Genomic DNA, 15,407 nt, shown 5'->3' with positions numbered 1-15,407 from the left:
GGCGAGTATAAATGGTACAGTGCATTCGGAATGTATTGTTTCTCCCATTCTTCTCTGCAGATCCTCTCAAGTTCTGTCAGGTTGGATGGGGAGCGTCCCTGCAAGGCTATTTTCAGGTCTCTCCAGAGATGTTTGATCTGGTTAAAGTCCGGGCTCTGGCTAGGCCACTCAAGGACATTCAGAGACTTGTCCCTAAGCCACTCCTGCGTTGTCTTGGCTGTGTACTTAAGATCATTGTCCTGTTGGAAGGTGAACCTTTGCCCCAGTCGGAGGTCCTGAGATCTCTGGAGCAGGTTTTCATCAAGGATCTCTCCGTACATTGCTCCATTCATCTTCCCCTCGATCCTAACTAGTCTCCCAGTCCCTGCCACTGAAAAACGTCCCCACAGCATGATGTTGCCACCACAATGCTTCACCATAGGAATGGTGCCAGGTTTCCTTTAGACGTGACGCTTGACATTCAGGCCAAAGAGTTCAATCTGGTTTCATCAGACCAGAGAAATCTTGTTTCTCATGGTCTGACAGTTCTTTAGGTGACTTTTGGCAAATTCCAAGCAGGCTGTCATGTGCCTTTTTACTGAGGAGTGGCCGCTTTACCAAAAATAAGTGATTGGTGGAGTGCTGCAGAGATGGTTGTCCTTCCGGAAGGTTCTACCATTGGGTTCTTGGTCACCTCTCTGACCAAGGCCCTTTTCCCCGATTGCCCAGTTTGGCCGGACGGCCAGCTCTAGGAAGAGTCTTGGTGGTTCCAAACTTCTTCCATTTTAAGAATGATGGTGGCCACTGTTCTTGGGGACTTTCAACGCTGTCTAAATGTTTTCGTACCCTTCCCCAGATCTGTGCCTCAACACATTCCTGTCTCGGAGCGCTACGAACAATTCCTTTGACCACATGGCTTGGTTTTTGCTATGACATGCACTGACAACTGTGGGACCTTATATAGACAGCTGTGTGCCTTTCCAAATCATGTCCAATCAATTGCATTTACCACAGGAGAACTCCAATCAAGTTGTAGAAACATCTCAAGGATGATCAATGGATACAGGATGAACCTGAGCTCGATTTTGAGTCTCATAGCAAAGGATCTGAATACTTACAGTTGAAGTTGGAAGTTTACATAGACCTTATCCAAATACATTTAAACTGAGTTTTTCACAATTCCTGACATTTAATCCTAGTAAAAATTCCCTGTCTTACGTCAGTTAGGATCACCACTTTATTTTAAGAATGTGAAATGTCAGAATAAAAGTATAGAGAATGATTTATTTCAGCTTTTATTTCTTTCATTACATTCCCAGTTGTTCAGAAGTTTATGTACACTCAATTAGTATTTGGTAGCATTGCCTTTACATTGTTTAACTTGGGTCAAACATTTCGGGTAGCCTTCCACAAGCTTCCCACAATAAGTTGGGTGAATTTTGGCTCATTCCTCCTGACAAAGCTGGTGTAACCGAGTCAGGTTTGTAGGCCTCCTTGCTCGCACATGCTTTTTCAGTTTCAGTTTCAGCAAAACACCCCCACAACATGATGCTGCCACCCCCATGCTTTCACGGTTGGGATGGTGTTCTTCGGCTTGCAAGCCTTCCCATTTTTCCTCCAAACATAACGATGGTCATTATGGCCAAACAGTTCTATTTTTGTTTCATCAGACCAGAGGACATTTCTCCAAAAAGTATGATCTTTGTCCCCATGTGTAGATGCAAACCGTAGTCTGGCTTTTTTATGGCAGTTTTGGAGCAGTGGCTTCTTCCTTGCTGAACGGCCTTTAAGGTTAGGTCGATATAGGACTCGTTTTACTGTGGATATAGATACTTTTGTACCTGTTTCCTCCAGCATCTTCACAGGTTCCTTTGCTGTTGTTCTGGGATTGATTTGCACTTTTCACACCAAAGTACGTTCATCTCTAGGAGACTGAATGCGTCTCCTTCCTGAGCGGTATGACGGCTACGGCTTTAAACTTGCATACTATTGTTTGTACGATGAACGTGGTACTTTCAGGCATTTGGAAATTGCTCCCAAGGATGATCCAGACTTGTGGAGGTCAACAATTATTTTTCTGAGCTCTTGGCTGATTTCTTTTTCTGAGGTCTTGGCTGATTTTCCCATGATGTCAAGCAAAGAGGCACTGAGTTTGAAGGTAGGCCTTGAAATACATCCACAGGTACACCTCCATTTGACTCAAATGATGTCAATTAGACTATCAGAAGCTTCTAAAACCATGACATAATTTTGTGGAATTTTCCAAGCTGTTTAAAGGCACAGTCAATTTAGCGTATGTAAACTTCTGACCCACTGAAATTGTGATACAGTGAATTATTTGCGAAATAATCTGTCTGTAAACAATTTTTGGAAAAATGACTTGTGTCATGCACAAAGCAGATGTCCTAACCGACTTGCCAAAACTATAGTTTGTTAACAAGAAATTTGTGGAGTGGTTGAAAAAGCAGGTTTTAATGACTCCAACCTAAGTGTATGTAAACTTCAGACTTCAACTCTATGTAAATAAAGTATTTATTTTGTTTTATACTTTTCCAAAAATGTCCAAAAACCTGTTTTCGCTTCATCATTAAGGGGTATTGTGTGTAGATTGATGGCGAATAACATTATTTAATAAATTTTAGAATAAGGCTGTAACGTAACAAAATGTGGAAAAAGTCTAGGGGTCTGAATACTTTCTGAATGCACCGTATAGGAATATTGTTATCCACGTTGGCACAAACAATGTTATGATGAAACAGTCAGAGGTTACCAAGTGAAATATAACTTCACAGAGGTTACCAAGTGAAATATAACTTCAGCATGTAACTTAGCAAGAGAAATTTGTTGACATCGAGTAATTGTCTCTGGCCCTCTCCTAGTTAGGGGGAGTGGTGAGATCTACAGCAGACTCGTACAACTGAATCGCTGGTTGAAAACTCTTTTCTGCCCCTCCCAAAAGATAGAATTTGTAGATAACTGGCCTTTTCCGGGAATCCTCCACAAACCGGACCAAGCCTGGTCTGCTGAGGAGTGACAGACTCCATCCTAGCTGGAGGGATGCTCTCATCATATCTGTCAACATAGACAGGGCTCTAACTCTTCTAGCTTTACAATGAGATAGGGTGCAGGCCAGGCAGCACGGTGCAGGCCAGGCAGCCAGCTTAGTGGAGTCTGCTCCTAGCACAGTCAGTGTAGTCAGCTCAGTTTACCCCATTGAGACATGTCTGTGCCTCAATATAGGTAGGGAAAACTAAACATGGCTGTGTTTGCTTTTGCAATCCCACTGGAAAAAGAGCTCCAGTCCTATTGAAAGGGATCTTGATAATACCTCACATCTCAAAAAAGGACTATTTAATATTATATCCCTCACTTCCAAGGCAGTCATAGTCAATGAACTAGTCAATGATCATAAACTTGATGTGATTGGCCTAACTGAAACATGGCTCAATCTTGATGAATTTACGGTGTTAGAGGCCTCTCTTCTTGGTTACACTAGTGACCATATCCAAATCAAAATGTATTGGTCACATTATGTATGTGACTCAAATACACATACTGTATTTAGCAGATGTTATTGCAGGTGTAGCGAAATGCTTGTGTTCCTAGCTCCAACAGTACAGTAGTATCTAACAATTCACAATAATGCACACAAATCCAAAAGTAAAGAATGGAATTGTGAAATATATAAATATTAGGACCAACAATTTCGGAGTGGCATTGACTAAAATACAGTAGAATAGAATACAGTATATACATATGAAATGAGTAAAGCATTGTGTTAACATTATTAAAGTGACTAGTGTTCCATTATTAAAGTGACCAGTGATTTCATGTCTATGGTGGAGGGTTAACTAACCGGGTGGTAGCTGGCTAGTGATGATTATTTAACAGTCTAATCGCTTGAGAAAGAGGCTGTTTTTCAGTCTCTCGGTCCCAGCTTTGATTCACCTGTACTGACCTCGCCTTCCGGATGGTAGCGGGGTGTTTGATGTACTTGATTATCTTTTTGGCCTTTCTGTGACATCGGGTGCTGTAGGTGTCTTGGAGGGCAGGTAGTTTGCACCCGGTGATGCGTTGGGCAGACCGCACCACCCTCTGGAGAGCCCTATGGTTGAGGGCGGATCAGTTGCCGTACCAGGCGGTGATACAGCCCAACAGGACTCTGTCAATTGTGCATCTGTAAAAGTTTGTGAGGGTCTAAGGGGCCAGGCCTAATTTCTTCAGCCTCCTGAGGTTGAAGAGGCGCTGTTGCGGCTTCTTCACCACACTGTCTATGTGGGTGGACCATTTCAGATTTTCAGTGTTGTGTGTGCCGAGGAACTTGAAGCTTTCGCATTCTCCACTGCTGTCCCGTCGATGTGGATAGTGGCGTGCTCCCTCTGCTGTTTCCTGAAGTTCACTATCAGGTCCTTCATTTTGTTGACGTTGAGGGAGAGGTTATTTTCCTGGCACCACTCTGCCAGGGCCCTCACCACCTCCCTGTAGGCTGTCTCATCATTGTTAATAATCAGGCCTACTACTGTTGTGTAATCTGCAAACTTGTTGGCAGTCATGGGAGAACAGGGAGTGTTGAGGATCAGCAGAGTGGAGGTGATGTTTCCTACCTTCACCACCTGGGGGCGGCCCGTCAGCAAGTCCAGGGCCCAGTTGCACAGGGCGGGGTTCAGACCCAGGACCCCGAGCTTAATGATAAGCTTGGAGGGTACTATGGTGTTGAAGGCTGGGCTATTGTCAATGAACAGCATTCTTACATAGGTAGTCCTCTTGTCCAGATGGGAAAGGGCAGTGTGCAGTTCAATGGCGATTGCATCGTCTGTGGATCTATTGGGGAGGTATGCGATTTGAAGTGGGTCTAGGGTGTCAGGTAAGGTAGAGGTAGCGGTTCTCCTGGCTTCTATTTTTCCCAGTCTCTGTTTTTTCCTTGCCCTCCTGGTTTTGACCCTTGCCTGTCCTGACACCGTATCCGCCTGCCTGACCACTCTGCCCGTTCTGACCTCGAGCCTGCCTATCCCCTTGTACTGTTTGGACTCGGACCTGATCACTGAACCCTTACCTGTCCTGACCTCGAGCCTGCCTATCGCCTGGTACTGTTTGGACTCGGACCTGGTTTATGAACTCTCGCCTGTCCCCGGCCTGCCTTTTGCCTACCCCTTTATTTATAATAAATATTGGAGCTCAACCATCTGCCTCCTGTGTCTGCATTTGGGTCTCGCCTTGAAAGAGATACTTCCTGTACTTGACCTTCCTATGTTGAACGTAATAAACAGCTACCTATCCTCCAGATGTGTACAAAAGTAAGTAAAAGCCAAACCTTAAAAATAAAAACAACTATTGACCTATATCGAATCTCTCATTCCTCTCAACATTTTTAAAAAGGACTGCCTTCCTAAGGACAAATAATATATACAAAACTCTTCAGGCCTCCTTTGTTTCCCTAGAATCTTTAAGCAAACAGCTGGGGGCAGGGCTTTCTCCTATAGAGCTCAATTTTTATGGAATGGTCTGCCTATCCATGGGAAAGACGCAGACTCAGTCTCAACCTTTAAGGCTTCACTGAAGACTCATCTCTTCAGTAGGTCCTATGATTGCGTGTAGTCTGACCAGGGGTGCGAAGGTGAATGGCAAGGCACTGGAGTGACGAACCACCCTCGCTGTCTCTGCTTGGCCAGCTCCCCTCTCTCCACTGGGATTCTCTGCCTCTGACACTATTACGGGAGTTGAGTCACTGGTTTACTAGTGCTCTTCCATGCCGTTCCTAGCAAGGGTGCGTCAGGTCATGCCAGGCTTTTTTTGCTATAATCGACTTGAGTGGGTTGAGGCTCTGAGGTGATCTTACTGTCCGGTTTTGCGCTCCTTCGGGATTGTGCGATGGGGGAGATCTTTGTGGGCTATACTCAGCCTTGTCTCAGGGTAGTAAGTTGGTGGTCTCTTAATATCCCTCTAGTGGAGTGGGGGCTGTGCCCCCCCGGTCTCAGTCTCCAGAATCTATGCTACAATAGTCTGTGTGCAGGGGTGCTAGGGTCAAGCTGTCCTATCTGGTGTAATTATCCTGTCTTGTCTTGTGTCCTGTGTGAGCTTAAGTATGCTCCCTCTAATTCTCCCATGTCGCTGGTGCGCTCTCTCTCTCTAGTCGCTGTGTTTTGATGGAAAGAGAGGTGACAGGTCCCGTGGAATACTCAATGGCCATGTCTAGGTTTGACAGTTCATGCAGCTTTTGAATTCTGATCGTGGAGTTCTGATGATGGAATTCCGGACACATCATGTGTCTACACCTACATTTAAATATCCACCGTGTCCACATTGTGTCTGGATTCCCTTTTCCAGCACTATACTCAAATTCCAGTATGCATTCTGCAAACGGTGAAACATGCTAAATCTGATAATAACAGAACAACATGGCAGCAGCCAACAACTATTGAGGGCAGTAGCCAACTACTGGAGAAAACTAGCAAGCAAGCTAGCTAGCAAAGCTACAGTGAGGGAAAAAAGTACTTGATCCCCTGCTGATTTTGTACGTTTGCCCACTGACAAAGAAATGATCAGTCTATAATTTTAATGGTAGGTTTATTTGAACAGTGAGAGACAGAATAACAACAACAAAAAATCCAGAAAAACGCATGTCAAAAATGTTATATTTGCATTTTAATGAGGGAAATAAGTATTTCACCCCCTCTCAATCAGAAAGATTTCTGGCTCCCAGGTGTCTTTTATACAGGTAACGAGCTGAGATTAGGAGCACACTCTTAAAGGGAGTGCTCCTAACCGCAGCTTGTTACCTGTATAAAAGACACCTGTCCACAGAAGCAATCAATCAATCAGATTCCAAACTCTCCACCATGGCCAAGACCAAAGAGCTCTCCAAGGATGTCAGGGACAAGATTGTAGACCTACACAAGGCTGGAATGGGCTACAAGACCATCGCCAAGCAGCTTGGTGAGAAGGTGACAACAGTTGGTGCGATTATTCGCAAATGGAAGAAACACAAAATAACTGTCAATCTCCCTCGGCCTGGGGCTCCATGCAAGATCTCACCTCGTGGAGTTGCCATGATCATGAGAACGGTGAGGAATCAGCCCAGAACTACACGGGAGGATCTTGTCAATGATCTCAAGGCAGCTGGGACCATAGTCACCAAGAAAACAATTGGTAACACACTACGCCGTGAAGGACTGAAATCCTGCAGCGCCCGCAAGGTCCCCCTGCTCAAGAAAGCACATATACATGCCCGTCTGAAGTTTGCCAATGAACATCTGAATGATTCAGAGGACAACTGGGTGAAAGTGTTGTGGTCAGATGAGACCAAAATGGAGCTCTTTGGCATCAACTTAACTCACCGTGTTTGGAGGAGGAGGAATGCTGCCTATGACCCCAAGAACACCATCCCCACCGTCAAAACTGGAGGTGGAAACATTATGCTTTGGGGGTGTTTTTCTGCTAAGGGGACAGGACAACTTCACCGCATCAAATGGACGATGGACGGGGCCATGTACCGTCAAATCTTGGGTGAGAACCTCCTTCCCTCAGTCAGGGCTTTGAAAATGGGTTGTGGATGGGTATTCCAGCATGACAATCACCCAAAACACACGGCCAAGGCAACAAAGGAGTGGCTCAAGAAGAAGCACATTAAGGTCCTGGAGTGGCCAGCCAGTCTCCAGACCTTAATCCCATAGAAAATCTGTGGAGGGAGCTGAAGGTTCGAGTTGCCAAACGTCAGCCTTGAAACCTTAATGACTTGGAGAAGATCTGCAAAGAGGAGTGGGACAAAATCCCTACTGAGATGTGTGCAAACCTGGTGGCCAACTACAAGAAATGTCTGACCTCTGTGATTGCCAACAAGGGTTTTGCCACCAAGTACTAAGTCATGTTTTGCAGAGGGGTCAAATACTTATTTCCCTCATTAAAATGCAAATCAATTAATAACATTTTTGACATACGTTTTTCTGGATTTTTTGTTGTTGTTATTCTGTCTCTCACTGTTCAAATAAACCTACCATTAAAATTATAGACTGATCATTTCTTTGTAAGTGGGCAAACGTACAAAATCAGCAGGGGATCAAATACTTTTTTTCCCTCACTGTAAGGGGATTGCAAACAGGTTAGCGTAACTCTCTTTTTCTAAATAAGCTCGCTACCATTTATGAAGACTGAAAGAAACGTTACACGCTAGGAACATAATTCCTCCAATGTTTAATTAAAAAAAGGTACCCCTCACTCCCAAAACACACGTTTTATGTAGACTTGTGGTCAGAGTGCTGATAACGTCGCCCACTGTATGCGCTTTCGGTAGCCTGATTGCATCCAGATTGAGGAGAAATCCAAACACAATACGTCCCTGACCACCACCTGAAGTGGTCAGCCAGATCTGAACACAATCCGACCTGTCTTTTCAATGCGATCTTCATATTCGGATAGCGGAAGTCGCATGTAAGTGTCAAGTGTAGACGCAGTAGGGTTTCAACTTCTGATGAGGATAATTTGAAGAAAAAGTCCATATAATCTGAGGTTGATGATCAAGAGGATGGCACAAGGATGAGGAACTTTGTTTCATGCCTTTTCGATATACAGTATTTGATGTATACATAAATATATCGATAAACATACAGTATATGTTCAGCATGTATATTTATAACAGTATAGTATTTTGAAGACATTGGACAGTAAATGTACAGTTCTGATTCAACGGTTATCCTCCTTTCGTCTGTCCCCATCATGCTACATTTGCTTACCCTCTATCTCTCTCCCCCAGTCGGACTCCTCCTTTTCAAGTCCCTTCTTCTGTAGCCTTCTTCTCTCCCCGAGTTACGGCAACAATACTAAAAGATGCTGTGCATTCCAGAGCATCAGAGTAGAAGCGCATGATGACTGTATTCAATAACTGTCATGTCCATTTAGTCCCCTCAGGGATGTTGCTCCAGATTGGAACATGTGCTCGCGGATGGCACCCATCAGTAGCATTGTCTCTGCCTTTAGCTCCCCTCTCCTAACAGAGCAAATTCAACCTCCAGGGTCATGTTCATTACAGCACTCAATGGAAAACATTTAAAATCAATAACTTCTGTGAGAATATCAAGTTAATTCGGCCCAAAAAACAAAATGTTGTTTGTCAATTGCTACACATAACAGAAGTTAAGGATATGTCAGTAGTTTGCAGCCTTAAATACAAATCATTTCTCCAATATGAGATATATTTTATTGAAGGCAAACTTCTTATTCAACACAATAGAAATATTGGGAAACCGAGAGAACTCCAAACGGAACCCACAAGACAATCAGTTGAGAGAGCATTTACTTGCTTTGCCATTTACAAATACCCTGTTTTGTTCACATGTTTACCTTGTGTGCATCGTGCAGGGTTGTCATGACACTGACATGTCACCCTGGCAAGGAGTTAAAACAGATAAATGAGACAACGCCGTCAGAGCGCGGATAATCCCTTTTGTTTCGGCGGATTTGCTCTTCTCATGTGGTAAGGCAAACAATCTTCTGTGAAACTGAAAGACAGGGAGAGAAAAAAATGAGCAGCTTTGATATGTAAACCTACCAAATCTTTACCTGAGGCTATACAATCATGGTTTTCCTCCTCGATCCTGAGGAATCAAAAGGGGGTAGAGAACAAAAGAGATGGGAGAGGAAGACAATAGGCCCAGACAAATCTCTCTTTAGAGGAAAACAACAAAAGAAGGGAAGAACGAATGCAAAGCAAGTTTTTCCTGGGTAGTAAAGCCAAGTTGGTTGTGCAAAGGAGAAAATATCTGGTTACGCATTCCCATAGCTACACACACCCACACCCCACATCACTTTGCTGTAATCACACATGTTAAAGGGTTAAAAGTTACACAAGCATAGTGATAGAGTGCAATACAGTTCATTCCTTTTGGCTATGTTTCATGGTAACATAAGAGAGCACTTATTTTTTAGACACCTCCAAGGTCAAACTATCATTGTGTTCCTTTTTCCAAATGCAGAATGTTCCAGAGTGAAACCGACAATAGAATGAACACCGCCACATCCACATTAGTGACACACATTAGCGACTTGAACTTGGTGCTACGTACATGAACCGCAGAGGCCTAAGCTTAGAGGTCATCTCCATGTTTTTCTGCCTTTCCCTCTTTTGACTTAATCTAAAATAGTGGGGGCTGGAATGAATTTAACCCCAACGCAATGACATGTTCATTTCCATAAACTGTATGGACACAGAGCGTCCAGCAACAGGAAATTCAAATCAACACATTGTTTCGGCAACGTCGAGAGCAGCTAACCGAGTAGCCATCACCGGGTGGCTCGGGGATATACATTGTCAAAACGGTGGCCTTGCGAAGCGCTTCAACTAATCTAATCTTGCTGATCTCCCCCTGTATGTCTCCTAATGCACGTCTGACCTCATTCTGTTCGGAGGGATACATCGGAGGGAGGACAGGAGGTATCCGGGTAAACAAGTTTAATTCGCCTAGTCAATCCGAGAAGATGTGTGAGAAGCTGCCTTAACGGGTGGCGACGTGGTGGCAGTGTTTGCCACTTGCATGCCAGCCTTGTCCTGAGGGGGGAACAGTAGCTGTTACACTTACAGAGAGGGCAAGTAAATATTGGCCTCACAATTGAATGTGGGGGTTAAGTAAATCACATTTACATTGATATTTGCTTACGTAGTTCTATTAAATCTGGTACCACTAAAGCAGGGTTATAGTAAGACTATTTAAACCAAAAAATTACCCTAGTAGGATGATTTTGTAAATTTGATTTTTGTCAGGTATTCATGCCTGAGATGGTACTGAATATCATCAAAGTCAGACCAACAGAGGCAAGACATTCCTCCATTATACCAATGTGTTATTTGCCTCAGCTATATCTGTACTGTGATTTTAACTGTTTGCTTTCCCACCTTTTCAACTTGAGCCAAGTCTACCTCGAATCAAAATGGCAGTTACAGTATGTGGTAGTTACCATTGTTGTCTTTTTCAAAGTTTTGCTAGAGCAGTAGAGGCGGCTGTCGCTCATACCTGCTTAACAGACCCTACTGTGCCAGTAATGGTTGGACAGCGGGCAAAAGACAGACTGCTGGGCCAGACAGGTGGACATTGGTGATAAGGAGATTTCAGAGGCACATATGACTGAGTGGCAAAGCAGTTTGGAGGATATCCAGCTGAGGACAGTAAATAACTGATGGAGAGAATTGATAGAGATTGCCATCATATATCTCTCCTCTGGCTTACCTTCGGTCCCTCCCCTCCTAAATTTCTTCTCAAATCTATGTGAATTAAAAAATGTTTTGTGGCTCATGAGCTTTGTACGCTGGTCATATAGAGCATGCCATTTTTATGCTTATACTGTTTTTACACAAAATTCATTGTATTTCTATGACTGACAGGTGAATAACTAGCTTTTGTCAAACTGCAAGTATCTCAAGTTTTAGATAATAATAATGCCCATAACACAGTAACCATTCCTTTTTAACTGCACACAGCTTTGTCTTCTCTCAATAGATCTCTACTCATAACAATCCATTGTAAAGATATGACAAAGAGTCAATGAGCTACGTGGGAGGCCCCTTGTCAAAAACTCAGAGCCATCTGCTAAACATTTGTTCAAACAAAGATTGATTGTGTTTGGAAACCCTGATCCAATATGTGGCTCTCACCTCCTCTCCTCTTCTCTCGCCACAGAAGAGTGGAGGACGTGCTATCCATCTCTACATCCTCCTGAGAGGAGGGATGTGAGAGTTGGCAGCGGAGGTGAAAAACACTCATTATGTCCTCTTACTTGTACGCTTCTCTGAGAAGTCATTTTGTTGAACGCTGTTGTGTATCATGCATGCGGTTACACTCCTACACTCTTAGAGCTATAACCTGAAAGGGTTCTTAGGCTTGTCCCTGTAGGAAAACACTTTTTTATTCTACAAAGGTTCTACATAGAACCCGACCCCAAACCCTACCTGTCCTCAAAGAACCTTTTTTTCTAAGAGTGTATTAATGCATGGGACTAAATAATAATTGAACGGGACTACATGTGCACATGTAGAACCATCCACTGAATGTAGAGCACACTCTGTACTGTTAAAACAACGCTGAAACAGAATAACAAATGTCAACCGTTTTCAAATGAGTTTCACATGGGGACATAACATCAATACAAATCATTTCTCAGAGTGTCTGTTTGTGTGTGTTGGGTCGTACGGGTTAAGAGTTCAACAATTAGATGTAGAGTTTCCATATAACTGGTCCCTGGCCAGCCAGTGGGCTTATCCTACTGTTCATTTGCTCCTAACCTCTGTTATGCACATCAAAAACAGAAATGAAAAACATAGGCGGTGTGGTGAGAGAGTGCATATCCTTTCGCTATAGGGATGAAGGGGTAACCCTGAGGGGATTGTGTGTGTATCGCCATTGAAACGCTCACCCCTTGGTCAAGGCCCCGTCCCCACCAGGCCAGGTTCACAGCCCCTCTTGACAGCAGTGACACACAAGCAGGTGGACCAAGGTTAGAGATTGCGAATGTGGGCACAGGAGTGTGCACGATCTACCAAGTGAATGTAACACTGTAGTGTGAGGACTTGTTCTCTTGGGATGCCCCGGGGAGGGTAACTAACGACAGGGGTGGTGAGTCAGTCAAAGATTCTACTCAAACTCCTTGCCCTGACCCAAATTATAAGTTGGGCTTGATAGGATGATGCTAGGCAAATAAAGAAATCGCTATGAACACATTTCAATTCATGATAATTTACACAGTATAGTGCAGTGGCAGTCAGTGCCGTTTAAGATGAGGTAGGATGATTATTTTTCATGAGCATGGCCTTATTACTATTACAGCCTATTGGATGACTCTCATTCATATTCCATTCACCCAGCTCAATGTAATATCGATAGGTTTAAGCTACTATATGATACAAACATTTTCCCTATACCCATCATGAGGTTGCTACAACCTAGCCTATGAGTGAAAGTTTACAACGTAGGTGCATACAGGTCGAGAGACAAATTTGACAGACAGAGGGACACAGACAGAGGGACAGATAGGGACCTTCAATACCGCCTTGCACACTCTTGCCTGCATCTAGCTGATATAGGGTGTAATCATTAGTCCAACAGTTGCAAACAAGGGTTTCTATTCGACAAATTCAGCTATGTTTATCCCCGTTTTTGTTCCGTTTGCTTAAGAAACGTTTTTTCAACAGAATCAGTGGAATGAATACACCATTGATGTTACCTGGGCAACAAGAACAGACACTTAAATATGGAAAGTGATGGTCATAGAAGGAACTGAATAGGCATAGTAAGCCAAACAACCTTTTTGTGGAACCAACCCAATCGTTTGTTTTCTTGGCAACAATATGTCAATTTAATCTGGCCATCTTTTTGGAGACACCAAATGTGTGTAAAGTAAAAGACAGATCCACAGCCACATACCCAGCAATCTGCCTTGTCTCCCATAGTGGCTTATTTTACTCTCTACGGGGCTAGTAACAAATGTGTCTTGTATTGTACTAAAACAGCCTCAGTTCCAGCTATTCCAACAACTGAGTAGTCAGAACAGGCTTTTCCTCCAGGGGGTAAAATGCCCAAGCCTCACATACCGTCCTCCTGAATGCAAACATCTACCAGGATACTCAAGGGACCTCCCTCCACACTGTTCCTTCTTAACAGATCCTCACCACTATAATCACATGCACAGCAAGCGTGACTGTCAAGGGACGTTGTGGAAAAAAAGCTGCAAATTGGATCGAAATAGCGTCAATGTAGTTTTCTTAAACACGCCATTGTTAAAATTATCTTTGTTTTGCATGTGTGTCTCAATCTCCATTTTGGCTATTCCTTTTACTAATCTTCTTGTCATTATGAACAATGATCTTAAGGGACTACATGCAGTTGAAAACAAAATGGATGATGGCCAAGGTAACTATTGCATTACCTAATGATTTTTTTTTTATATCATTGGTCACGAATGAAAGTTAACGAGGGATGGTACACGATTGTTGAAAACCATTGGGACACTGCTGTTCTCTCTTGGTTCTCTCTCTTGGCTTTGTTCGCAGAGCTGTTCCCCACAAATACACTGTTCCTTCAGTCTCAGAGAGCTTAAACACCTGTTTCTCCTCTCCTTTGATAATTATAAATGGAGCACTTCTTATTGCGCTCTAATAGTGTTCAAGCTGAGTTGGTTCAGAGCTACTAATTATACTCACCAGCAAAGGTGGTTTTGGTCGTCTCTAGGTAGGACGAGTTTGATTCGATACCTTTTGGAGTAACCACAATCCCTGAGCTGCGGTAGAAGAGCTGGGCTCTTTCTTTAATGTTTCCTCAAGTCCTCTCTCTTCACTTCCTTCTTCAAACACATTGGAGGAGAAGGTTTTAGGGCACAGACCTTGGGTGTTCTCCTCCAATGCAGTTTGAGAAAGCGAGAAGGAGAGGGGACCCGAGGAAATGAAGAAAGAACTTCAGAAAAAGCCAATTTCTGTAGATTGTTTAGGGTCCAGATTCAATTACAGAATCAGCCATGTTGTCGAATAGGACACTTAACGTACAGAAGTCGAAAGTTTACATCCACTTAGGTTGGAGTCATTAAAACTCGTTTTTCAACCACTTCACAAATTTCTTGATAACAAACTATAGTTTTGGCAAGTCGGTTAGGACATCTATTTTGTGCATGACACAAGTAATTTTTCCAACAATTGTTTACAGACAGATTATTTCACTTATAATTCACTGTATCACAATTCCAGTGGGTCAGAAGTTTACATACACTAAATTGACTGTGCCTTTAAACAGCTTGGAAAATTCCACAAAATGATGTCATGGCTTTTGAAGCTTCTGATAGGCTAATTGACATCATTTGAGTCAAATGGAGGTGTACCTGTGGATGTATTTCAAGGCCTACCTTCAAACTCAGTGCCTCTTTGCTTGACATAATGGGAAAATCAAAAGAAATCAGCCAAAACCTCAGAAAAGAATTGTAGACCTCCACAAGTCTGGTTCTTCCTTGGGAGCAATTTCCAAATGCCTGAAGGTACCATGTTCATCTGTACAAACAATAGTACGCAAGTATAAACACCATGGGACCACGCAGCTGTCATACTGCTCAGGAAGGAGACGCGTTCTGTCTCCTAGAGATGAATGTACTTTGGTGCGAAAAGTACAAATCAATCCCAAAACAACAGCAAAGGACCTTGTGAAGATGCTGGAGGAAACATGTACAAAAATATCTATATCCACAGTAAAACGAGTCCTATATCGACCTAACCTGAAAGGCCGTTCAGCAAGGAAGAATCCACTGCTCCAAAACCACCATAAAAAAGCCAGACTACGGTTTGCATCTGCACATGGGGACAAAGATCATACTTTTTGGAGAAATGTCCTCTGGTCAGATGAAACAGAAATATAACTGTTTGGCCATAATGACCATCGTTATGTTTGGAGGAAAAAGGGGGAGGCTTG

The sequence above is a fragment of the Salmo salar genome, chromosome ssa27 (assembly GCF_905237065.1).
Source record: "Salmo salar chromosome ssa27, Ssal_v3.1, whole genome shotgun sequence".
NCBI lineage: Eukaryota > Metazoa > Chordata > Actinopteri > Salmoniformes > Salmonidae > Salmo > Salmo salar.
This window is presented reverse-complemented; position numbering follows the sequence as displayed.